The sequence below is a fragment of the Sciurus vulgaris genome (genome assembly GCF_902686455.1).
Source record: "Sciurus vulgaris genome assembly, chromosome: 1".
NCBI lineage: Eukaryota > Metazoa > Chordata > Mammalia > Rodentia > Sciuridae > Sciurus > Sciurus vulgaris.
This window is the reverse complement of record NC_136461.1, coordinates 58,494,925-58,506,028: the sequence shown is the minus strand read 5'-3', so window position 1 is coordinate 58,506,028 and position 11,104 is coordinate 58,494,925. Positions and strand designations below refer to the sequence as shown.

General features: G+C 41.5%; 1 pseudogene across 1 annotated transcript; it reads left to right on the top strand.

Annotated features, from left to right (window-relative positions):
* Positions 1–8,639: 8,639 nt before the first annotated feature.
* Positions 8,640–10,331, top strand: LOC306638319 (T-complex protein 1 subunit eta-like; annotated as a pseudogene). The gene has a single exon. The product of its transcript is annotated as a T-complex protein 1 subunit eta-like (transcript).
* The last annotated feature ends 773 nt before the right edge of the window (positions 10,332–11,104 follow it).

Sequence of the window (11,104 nt, the reverse complement as noted above, 5' to 3'; positions counted from 1 at the left end):
ACCCTTACATTATTTTAATAATAGATGCAAAAAGACAAGTGATGTTGTAACAGTATTCCACTTTATGCTTTGAATATAACCCTTGCTACTCTGCCACTGCAACTTATTTTTAAAATAGACGTTTCTTTCTCTTCCTCTCTCCCTGCTCCTCCCTAATCTCTCCCCATCCCTAATCTCAGGGGAAACAGGATTACCTTTCTTCCCCATTTTGGGCAGACTTATCTGTCCTTGAGTACACACCCACCATAGGAATGGAGTAATCCAGACTTTGGGGATGATACCAGAAGATCTCAGAAATAACTGTCTCCCAGATTAACAAGTGAGGTTAAACTCAACAGAGAGCACGTAGAATGTAGCCTTTGAGTCACCCCTTTAAAAGCCACCTGTTCCTGCTGATGGGCAGAATCACAGACTTTGGGACAGGAGTATCCTGTGTTTCTCCTTAGCTAGCAAAGCAATAAACCTTTTTCCTTTTTTTTCAAAACCATGCCCTCATTGTTGGATTGGCATCAGGACAAGGACCAAGCTTATGGCAACAATGTTCATAATGAACATATAGAGTGAATGAATACTTAGGTCAGGAATTGAACACAGACTTTCAGATATTTGGGATGAAAAAGTAATCCCCAAATCTTCGAGGTATATACCAAAATGATGTAAAAGGAGCCAAATATGACTTGAAAACAACATAGTACTGACTCAGGAATTTGGGGGTAACAGTTAAGCAGCTGAATTTTGGAGTCAGAATGCTTGGGTTTGAAATTCAACTTTAGCATCTGCTATCTCTGTGACCTTGGTGGGGGCGATTTACTTGACCCCTGTAAGTCTAAGTTTCCTCTCTTAGAAATTGTGCAAAATAATCCTACTTGGCAGTTCTCGAAAATAGTCTTTAGGAAGTTGATGGCAGACCAGGAAAGGGTATGGAGCCAACAGATTTAGTGGGAAGCACTTAGGGCAGAGATCCACTTTTGACATTTTGCCCCAAGATGCTAATATTTTCAGTATCTGTGCAGTACACTATGCAGAGGCCACGTGATTTAATGGAGAAAGTAGGCAACATTTTTGGACTACTCATAAACTGGCACAGAGATAAGACATGAGGATGATATTTGATTTAACTATCCAGATACGCAGAAGCTTTCCTCAGCTACTAATGAATAAGGTAGGCATTGAAAAACTCTTGTCTGGCCAACAATCTTGCATCATAAAGAAAAAATTTTTTGTCTTTTTTTATTTTTACAGACTGCATTTTGATTCATTGTACACAAATGGGGTACAACTTTTAATTTCTATGGTTGTACACAATGTAGATTCACACCATTCATGTAATCATACATATACATAGAGTAATAGTGTGTGTTTCATTCTACTGTCTTTCTGTCCTCCGCCCCTTCCACCTCTTTTTCCTCTATACCATCCAAAGTTCCTTCATTCTTTTCTTCTCCCCACCACCTCCCCTCATTATATATTGTCATGCACTTATCAGAGAAAACATCCAGCCTTTGGTTTTTTGGGCTTGGCCTATTTCACTTAGCATGATATTTTCTAACTTCATCCATTTACCTGCAAATGCCACAATTTTTTCTTCTTTATGGCTGAATAATATTCCATTGTGTATATATACCACAGCTTCTCTATCCATTCATCTGTTGAAGGGCATCTAGGTTGGTTCCACAATCTAGCTATTGTGAACTGAGCTGCTATGAACATTGATGTGGCTGCATCACTGTAGTATGCTGATTTTAAGTCCTTTGGGTATAAACCAAGGAGTGTGATAGCTGAGTCAAATGGTGGGTCCATTCCAAGTTTTCTGAGGAATCTCCACACTGCTTTCCAGAGTGGTTGCACCAATTTGCAACTCCACCAGCAATGTATGAGCGTGCCTTTTTCCCGACAGCCACGCCAACACTTATATTGCTTGTGTTCTTGATAATAGCCAAGGAAAATATTTTTGAGGTGCAATGCTCTATGTTTTGGAACTATCTGGCTCACTACAGGACATCCAACCTCCCTAGTGGTTAGTGACACATCCCCACATATTTCCAAATACAGAGTCAACCCTAGTTGAGAAGCCTTCAGCAATTCGGGAGACTGAGGCAAGAGGATCACAAGTTCAAAGCCAGTCTCAACAACTTAGTGAGATCCTAAGCAATTTAGCAAGATCCTGTCTCAAAATTAAAAAAAAAAAAAAATGCTGGGGATGTGGCTCAAAGATTAACCAACCCTTGGTTCAATCCCTGCTAACAACAACAAAAAAAAAAGCCAACATCATTGAACTGTATTCTTCAGCTTTTATTCATCCACAAATAGTTGCTCCATTTCAATTTTGTGCAAGCATAATGGTTTGTCTTGGCTTAAGTTCTTTAGCCTTCTCTAGTTCTTCATTGCCACCATTCTGCTACCAGAAAGCACTTTGAAAACTAAAGTGCAAATTAATTGTGATTCAACCTGCTTTAAAACTCTTCAGTGATTTGCTTAAGGTAAAGTTCACAATTCTTTTGCCTACAACCCAAAACCCTCCATGATCTTGCCCTTCCCTACTCTTCTTCAGTCACATCATGCTCCGTTCATTGGCATGTGAACATGCCAACACCCTTTCATTATTATGATTCTTTACATCTTGTCATCCTGGAATCACTTTCTCCCTTCCTGTGGATGAACCATTCATCTGGTTCTCTACATCTCTAGTTCTACTTTTCTGGAAATTTTTATCTGAAACCACTATCCCCAGAGCTGGTTTCCCTCCCACAAATATGGGCTTCTTCACTTTTACTGTGTTCAATTCCTAAGTTATGTGTTCCTGGCAGAAGGGAGGAAATTTTTCTTAGTGTCACTAGCACTGAAAGAACGAGGCGACACCAACTGCCAGTCCACCTGAGAAGTTCCACTTCATTCAGAGAATACACGCACTTTTATAGAGTGGAGAGAAGTCTCATAGGCCAGGGTATGGGACTGGGCGGTAGGTGATTGGGCAAGCTTTGTTGCTAAGGGATTGAGGCAGGGTGGTGCAGAGTGATTGGGTGCGGGCCGCCCTGTAGGAAACTGACACTCTGGAAGAGAAGCAGAATATGCGCCATATTGCCAAGGTGTGGTTCCAAGGGAGGGGGGCGGCTTTTGCAGCTGCTTGTGGGGGGTTATGCCTTATAAGCACCTAGCTCTGTATCTGACACATAGAAAATGCTCAATAATTATTTGCTAAATGACTGAACAAATATCATGCAATCAAGACAATATCAAGACTTAGTCTTTATCCTCAAAAACTCTAAAAAATAGATTGAAGCACATCAATACTGCCATATTATTTACTGCATTTTTGCCTTTAAATAAAGCTAACTTTTTAAAAATAAGAAAACCTTGTTCATCAATGAATTATAAATGAGACTATTATAGCAAATATGTAAATATATCCATAGACCCTTTGAAACCCCTTGTGTGATTTTCCTTAACCATAAATCTGACCATAGGAAGAAATGAATATAAAAAGATAGAGATACTTGTTAAAAAGCAAGTGATAATGGGAAAGTAGAAAACACAAGCTAAGAGAAAAGAAAGCAGAAGGCATTATAATACCAGACCTTAAAATACACTACAGAGCTATAGTAACAAAAATGGCATGGTATTGGCATCAAAACAGACATGAAGACCTATGGAACAGAATAGAAGACACAGAGACAAACCCACATAAATATAGTTATCTCATATTAGCTGAAGGTGCCATAAGACCTACATTGGAGAAAAAATAGCCTCTTCAACAAATGATGCTGGGCAAACTGGAAATCCACTTGTAGCAGAATGAAAATTAAACCCCTACCTCTCAACATGCACAAAACTGTACTCAAAGAGGAGCAAGGACCTAGGAGGAAAAACAAACAAACAAAAAGGACCTAGGCATTAGACCAGAGACCCTGCACCTACTAGAAGAAAGTGTAAGCCCAACTTTTCATCATGTCAGCTTAGTAACTGACTTTATCAACAAGACTCCTAAAGTGTAAGAAGTAAAATCAAGAAGCAATAAATGAGATGGATTCAAACCGAAAGGCTTCTTCACAGCAAAGTAAACAATAAACAGCATGAAGATAGAGCCTATAGAATAGGAGAAAATCTTTGCCACTTGCACATCAGATAGAGCATTAATCTCCAGAATATTTGAAGAACTCAAAAAATTTAACACCAAAAAACCCTAATAACCCAATCAATAAATGGGCAAAGGAAATGAATAAGCAAGTCACAGAAGAAAAAATATGAATGGTCAACAAATATATGAAAAAAATTTCAACCTTTCTATCAATTAGAGAAAGGCAAATTAAAACTACACTGTGATTCCATCTCACTCCAATCAGAATGGCAATTATCAAGAATACAAGTAACGATAAATGTAGGTGAGGATGTGGGGGAAAGGTACAATCATATATTGCTCGTGGAACTGCAAATTGGTGCAACCACTCTGGAAAGCACTGTGGAGATTCTTCAGAAAACTTATAATGGAAACACCATTTGACCCAGTTATCCCACTCCTTGGTATGTACCCAAAGGACTTGAAATCAGCATACTATAGTGACACAGCCACATCAATGTTTATAGCAGCTCAATTCACAGTAGTCAAGCGATGGAACTAACCTAGATGCCCTTCAACAGATGAATGAATCAAGAAACTGTGGTATATGTACCCAATGAAATATAACTCAGTCATAAAAAAAATGAAATTATGGCATATGCTGGAAAATGAATGGATCTAGAGACTATTATGCTAAGTGAAGTAAATCAATTCCCAAAAACAAAGGAAGAGGAAGGGGGAGGGGGAGGGAGGGGAAGAGAGGAAGAAGGAGAGGGAGAGGTGAAAGTCTGGTAAGACCTTATTTCCTGACTAGATAGCTCTTTCCTACTTGTCCTCCATTGGTAGAAGGTGCTAGCTAGCTCTGAGTCTTTTATATAAGGGCACTAATCTCTATCACAAGGTTCAACTCTCATAACTTAATCAACTCCCGAGGGTTCCACCTTCTAATTCCAACATTTTGGGGGGTTAGGATTATAGCATATGAAATGAAGGGAGACACATCATTCAAGCCATAGTACCCCATAAGAGTCACACCTTAGTAGTGAACTACCCCAGACAGAGTAAAGGGTAACTTATGCCTATCCTAACAAAGTCAAAGACAACCTTAAAAGCAGTGAGCTGGTGGAGTGAGGGTGATCTGGCTGCAACATCTGTCACCCCATTGATCGCCAGGGTTGATTTGACTGATCAGGCTGGTTAAGTTGGTGTCCCTGTTACTCATTACTGGATATGTTGCTGAAACTTAGTTCTTGACCCTGATGCCAATCCAATAACGAGGACATGGTTTTGAGAAAAAGGAAACAGGTTTATAGCTTTCCTAGCAAAGGAGAAACACAGGGGACTCCTGTCCCAAAGGCTGTGATTCTGGAGTTTTTAAAGAGGTGCCTCCAAGACCACATTCCACATATTCTCTGTTGGAGTTGTAACTTCACTTGCTAATTTGGGAGACAGTTATTTCTGAGATCTTCTGGTATCATTCCCAAAGTCTGGATTACTCCATTCCTATGGTGGGTGTGTACTCAAGGACAGATAACTCTGCCCAAAGTGGGGAAGAAAGGTAATCCTGTTTCCCCTGAGATTAGGGATGGGGAGAGATTAGGGAGGAACAACATGTCTATTTTAAAAATAAGTTGCAGTGGCAGAGCAGCAAGGGTCATATTCAAAGCACAAAGTGGAGCGCTGTTATAGATTGGCATCAGGACAAGGACCAGGCTTTTGGTAACAGAATCCACACTGTTTTCCAGAGTGGTTGTACTAATCTGCAGTCCCACCAACAATGTACAAGTGTTCCTTTCTCCCTGCAACCTCTCCAGCATTTATCGTTTTTCCTATACTTATCATTGCCATTCTGACTGGAGTGAGATGGAATCTTAGTATAGTTTTCATTTGCATTTCCCTGATTGCTAGAGATATTGAACGTTTTTTTTCATATATTTGTTGGTCATTTGTGTTTCTTAGTTTCTGTTTGGTTCTTTTGCCTACTTATTGACTTGGTGGTTATTATTATTATTATTATTATTATTATTTTATTTTTTGGTGTTTTTTTAGTTCTTTGTATATTCTGCATATCAATCCCCTATCAGAGAAGTGGCTGGTCAAGATTTTCTCCCATTCTGTAGGCTCTCTTCATACTTTTAGTTGCTTCCTTTGCTGTGCAGAAGCTTTTTAGTTTGATGTCAACACACTCATTGATTCCTGGTTTTGTTTCTTTTGCTTTTTGATTTCCACTTCTAATTCCCAACCATATGTTTCTCCTGAGCCAAATCAGCACAGGAGGCTTACATGAAGCTAGAAGCAAGACAGAAGCAAACATCATCCCCTAGTGAGAGTACCAGGTCCTCTGACCTCCCTGTCCAGTGACTGGGAGAGTACAGGGATACAGGATGTGTGAGGGGCAATAGAGATCATAGAGGTGGCAAGGCTTCATCAGGGACTGGCAGATGAAGTCCACGCAGGCAGAGATCATTCTGATTTTAGTCTATCTGTGGCATTGCTATGTATCAAGCTGCCATTATAGCCAGACCTAAGACCCAACAAAGAAAGATAAAATTCATTCGAGGTACATAAAGTTCCTCCTAAAATGTCTTAGAGGCTTTGCAACTCTAAAATTTGTATGCAGAGGGTTTATTTAGGAAGTGTTAGCACAAAAAGACCGGGCAGGACACAAACCTCACGAATCATCTCAGCTGTTTATTTGGGGGGTGCAGGGATGAAATGGCACCCATGAACCCACTTTCCTGGTGGAAAATGAGTCACTGAACAAAAAAAAAGAGACTGGGTTTATATAGGTTATTTTGAGGGGTGGTCTAGTGACCGTATCAGTGTCCTTAGGCACTTGGGAATTTGAGCTTTCTTTGGTCAAGGTCTGTGGGCAACATCTGGAGAGGATTTACCATGGAGGGGATTAAAGCCTCCTAGAGACTGTTTCTTTCTTTCTTTCTTTTTTTTTTTTTTTTACCAGATAATCTTCTTTATTTTTTTTTAATTAAAAATCATAAATTTACATAGGGCAATGTTGTTTGATTCATTCTGTTATTTTTTCCCTTCCCCCCTCCCCTCCCACCCCTCTTTTCCCTCTATACATTCCTTTCTTCCTCCATTCTTACCACCCTCCTTATCCCTAACCCTAAACCTAACCCTAACCCTAACGCTAACCCCTCCTACCCCCCATTATATGTCCTCATCCGCTTATCAGCGAGATCATTCGTCCTTTAGTTTTTTGAGATTGGCTTATCTCACTTAGCATGATATCCTCCAATTTCATCCATTTGCCTGCAAATGCCATAATTTTGTCATTCCTCATGGCGGAGTAATATTCCATTGTATATATATGCCACAGTTTCTTTATCCATTCATCAACTGAAGGGCATCTAGGTTGGTTCCACAATCTGGCTATGGTGAATTGAGCAGCTATGAACATTGTTGTGGCTGTATCTCTGTAGTATGCTGATTTTAAGTCCTTTGGGTATAGGCCAAGGAGTGGGATAGCTGGGTCAAATGGTGGTTCCATTCCAAGTTTTCTAAGGAATCTCCACACTGCTTTCCAGAGTGGCTGCACTAATTTGCAGCCCCACCAGCAATGTATGAGTGTACCTTTTTCCCCACGTCCTCGCCAACAGAGACTGTTTCTTTAAGGGTGATAGAACACCTCCTCCCTGTCTGCAGCAGGCGCCTGGAAAACATTTGTCTTGGGAGATGAAGGCTGTCAGTGCATGGCCTTCTTCTTCACTCCCTTTCTCTCAGGTCTCATTATCTTGGGATTTCTCATTCTACATATCCATTAGGGAGAACTCTTGGGAACAACTGTTGTTCCCAAGAAAAAATTAGGCAAAAGGAAAAGTTGACCTGCACTGTGAGGGCCACGGAGATTTAACAGTAGTCCTGGGACACTCAGGACCTGAAATGGTCTTTCACAATTGTCCTGTCTTGAGGCAAAGGGGACAGATAGGGCTTTTACACACCCCTCCCTCTCACATACCAGTAGGTAGATGAAAGCTATCCTCACAGAGTCTGGTCATGTCCTTGGGTGTGGTGGCTCTGTTCAACTAGAGACAATTTCAAAAGAGACTTAACCTGTGAATCATCAGCTTCCAATACAAATAGCTTCTAGGGAAATAAGTACCTAAGTCTAATGGGGGACACTGATGGCACATCCAACATCTACCTGGGGCCTGGGAGCTAAGGAAAGTTAGAGGAGATTGATCAAAAGAATGGAAACTTAGTGAAAGACAACTGCTAGAGAAGCAAGACATCAACCTTAATGATAGCATTATAACTATAAATGTGAGAGAGGTTACAATAATTAAAAGAATATCAGAAGTAACTATGACGACCTATTTGATAACAGAAGAAATGCATAATATTTTAGCAAAATAAGCATTATCAAAATTGATTTAAGGGTGGGAGTGGGTGGGGGTAGGAAAGATGGTGGAATGAGGCAGACATCATTACCCTATGTACATGTATGATTACATGAATGGTGTGAATCTACATTGTGCACAACTATAGAACTGAAAAGCTGTACCCCATTAGTGTACAATGAATCAAAATGCAGTCTGTAAAAATTTTTATAAAATGGGGGTGGCCCCAACCGTGAGAACCAAGGACTGGCAGTCTACTGAACAAGCTTCCAAAATGATGCCCACACCAGTTATCCTGTTGAAAGAAGGTACTGATAGCTCCCAAGGCATCCCTCAGTTTGGGAGCAAGATCAGTGCCTGCCAGGTGATCGCTGAGGCTGTAAGAACCACCCTAGGTCCTCTCAGCATGGACAAACTTATTGTAGATGGCCGAGGCAAAGCAACAATTTCCAATGATGGGAACTACTTGATGTTGTCCATCCCGCAGCAAAGACTTTAGTGGACATTGCCAAGTCTCAAGATGCTGAGGTTGCTGATGGCACCACTTTAGTGACCCTGTGGGTTGCAGAGTTTCTGAAGTAGGTGAAACCATATGTGAAGGAAGATTTGCACCCACAGATCATCATCCGAGCTTTCCGCACAGCCGCCCAGTTGACAGTTAACAAGATCAAAGAGATTGCTGTGACCGTGAAGAAGCAAGATAAAGGGGAGCAGAGGAAGCTGCTAGAAAAGTGTGCCATGACGGCTCTGAGCTCCAAGATGACCTCCCAACAGAAAGCCTTCTTTGCTAAGATGGTGGTTGATGCTGTGATGATGCTCGATGATTTGCTGTAGCTTAAAATGATTATAATCAAGAAGGTACAGGGTGGAGCCCTAGAGGAATCTCAGCTGGTGGCTGGTGTTGCATTCAAGACTTTCTCTTCTGCTGGCTTTGAAATGCAACCCAAAAAGTACCATGACCCCACGATTCCCCTTTTAAATGTTGAACTTGAGCTGAAAGCTGAGAAAGACAATGTTGAAGTCAGGGTCCACACAGTGGAGGATTATCAGGCCATTGTTGATGCTGAATGGAATACTCTCTATGACAAGTTAGAGAAGATCCATCGTTCTGGAGCCAGAATCATCTTGTCCAAACTCCCCTTTGGGGATGTGGCCACCTAGTACTTTGTTGATAGGGACATGTTCTATGCCAGCCGTGTACCTGAGGAGGATCTGAAGAGGACCATGATGGCCTGTGGAGGCTCTATCCAGACCAGTGTGGATGCTTTGTCAGCAGATGTGCTGGGCGACTGCCAGATGTTTGAAGAGACCCAGATTGGAGGCAAGAGGTATAATTTCTTCACTGGCAAGGCCAAGACTTGTACCTTCATTCTCCGTGGAGGCGCTGAGCAGTTCTATGGAGGAAACAGAGTGGTCCCTATGTGATGCCATCATGATTGTCAGGAGTGCCATCGGGAATGATTCAGTGGTGGTTGGTGGTGGAGTCATTGAGATGGAGCTCTCCACGTATCTTCAGTATTACTTGAGGACTATTCCAGGAAAACAGCAGCTGTTGATTGGGCATATGCCAAGGCCTTGGAGATTATCCCATGTCAGCTGTGCAACAATGCTGGATTTGATGCCACAAACATCCTCAACAAGCTGTGGGCTCGGCATGCCCAGGGGGGCATGTGGTATGGGGTGAATATCAACAATGAGGACATTGCCGACAATTTTGAAGTCTTTGTGTGGGAACCAGCTTCGGTGCGGATCAATGCCCTGACAGCAGCCTCTGAAGCTGGATGCCTTGTCGTATCCATAGATGAGACCATCAAGAACCACCCCTCCACTGTGGATGCTCCTCCAGCAGCTGGCTGGGGCCGAGTTTGCCTCCAGTGAGACTGCCCACCCATCACACATTGACTGGCAAGCTGGCTGCAGGTGCACTTGCCTTCCCTAGCTTGGTTAGCAGATGTTATGAGGAAGTGGTAGGGATTGGCACACTGTTTCCAGTAGAGATTATTAAAATAAAACTTCGGAATTGGAAAAAAAAATTTTTTAGATGATTTAAGAAAGAAGGAAGGACTTGAATAGACCAAATAACAAAGATTAGAAAAGGTGACTAAAGTTCCATCATAGAAAAATGATCAGATTCATAACAGCTTAGATAATTTCAATCTTATTTTCAAATATTGCTTTCAAAACATTAATGTTGGGCTGGGGAGATAGCTCACCTGGTAGAGTGCTTGCATCCCAAGCTCAAGGCCCTGAGTTCGATTCCCCAGTACCACAAAAAAAAAAAAAAAAATCCAAAACATTAATGTTGGACAACAGCCAGGACCTGTAGGACCCCCTGCAGGACTGACCACACCCCACCTTCAGGACCCCCTCCCCCAGCTGACTACACCCACAACCCTGAGCTGCAGCTCCCCATTTACCAACACATTTGAAAGCCAGAGTGGTCATCTTGGATTATCCTGGAAGAGTAGCTCCCATCTTTATGTGGGGCAAATTCCATCCTGAGAAGCTCATTGTCATGCATCAGGCTACTGAAGACTGGAAGGTTTGAAATATGTGACTTTTATAGTGTAGATTTTTTTTCTTTTTTTTCCTTCTTTTTGAAAATTTTTTTTTTATTTCTTTACTTTTCTTGCTCTATTTTTCTTTTGTTTACCTGTTTCCTCAGAGTCTCTTTCTCCCTTTTCTCATG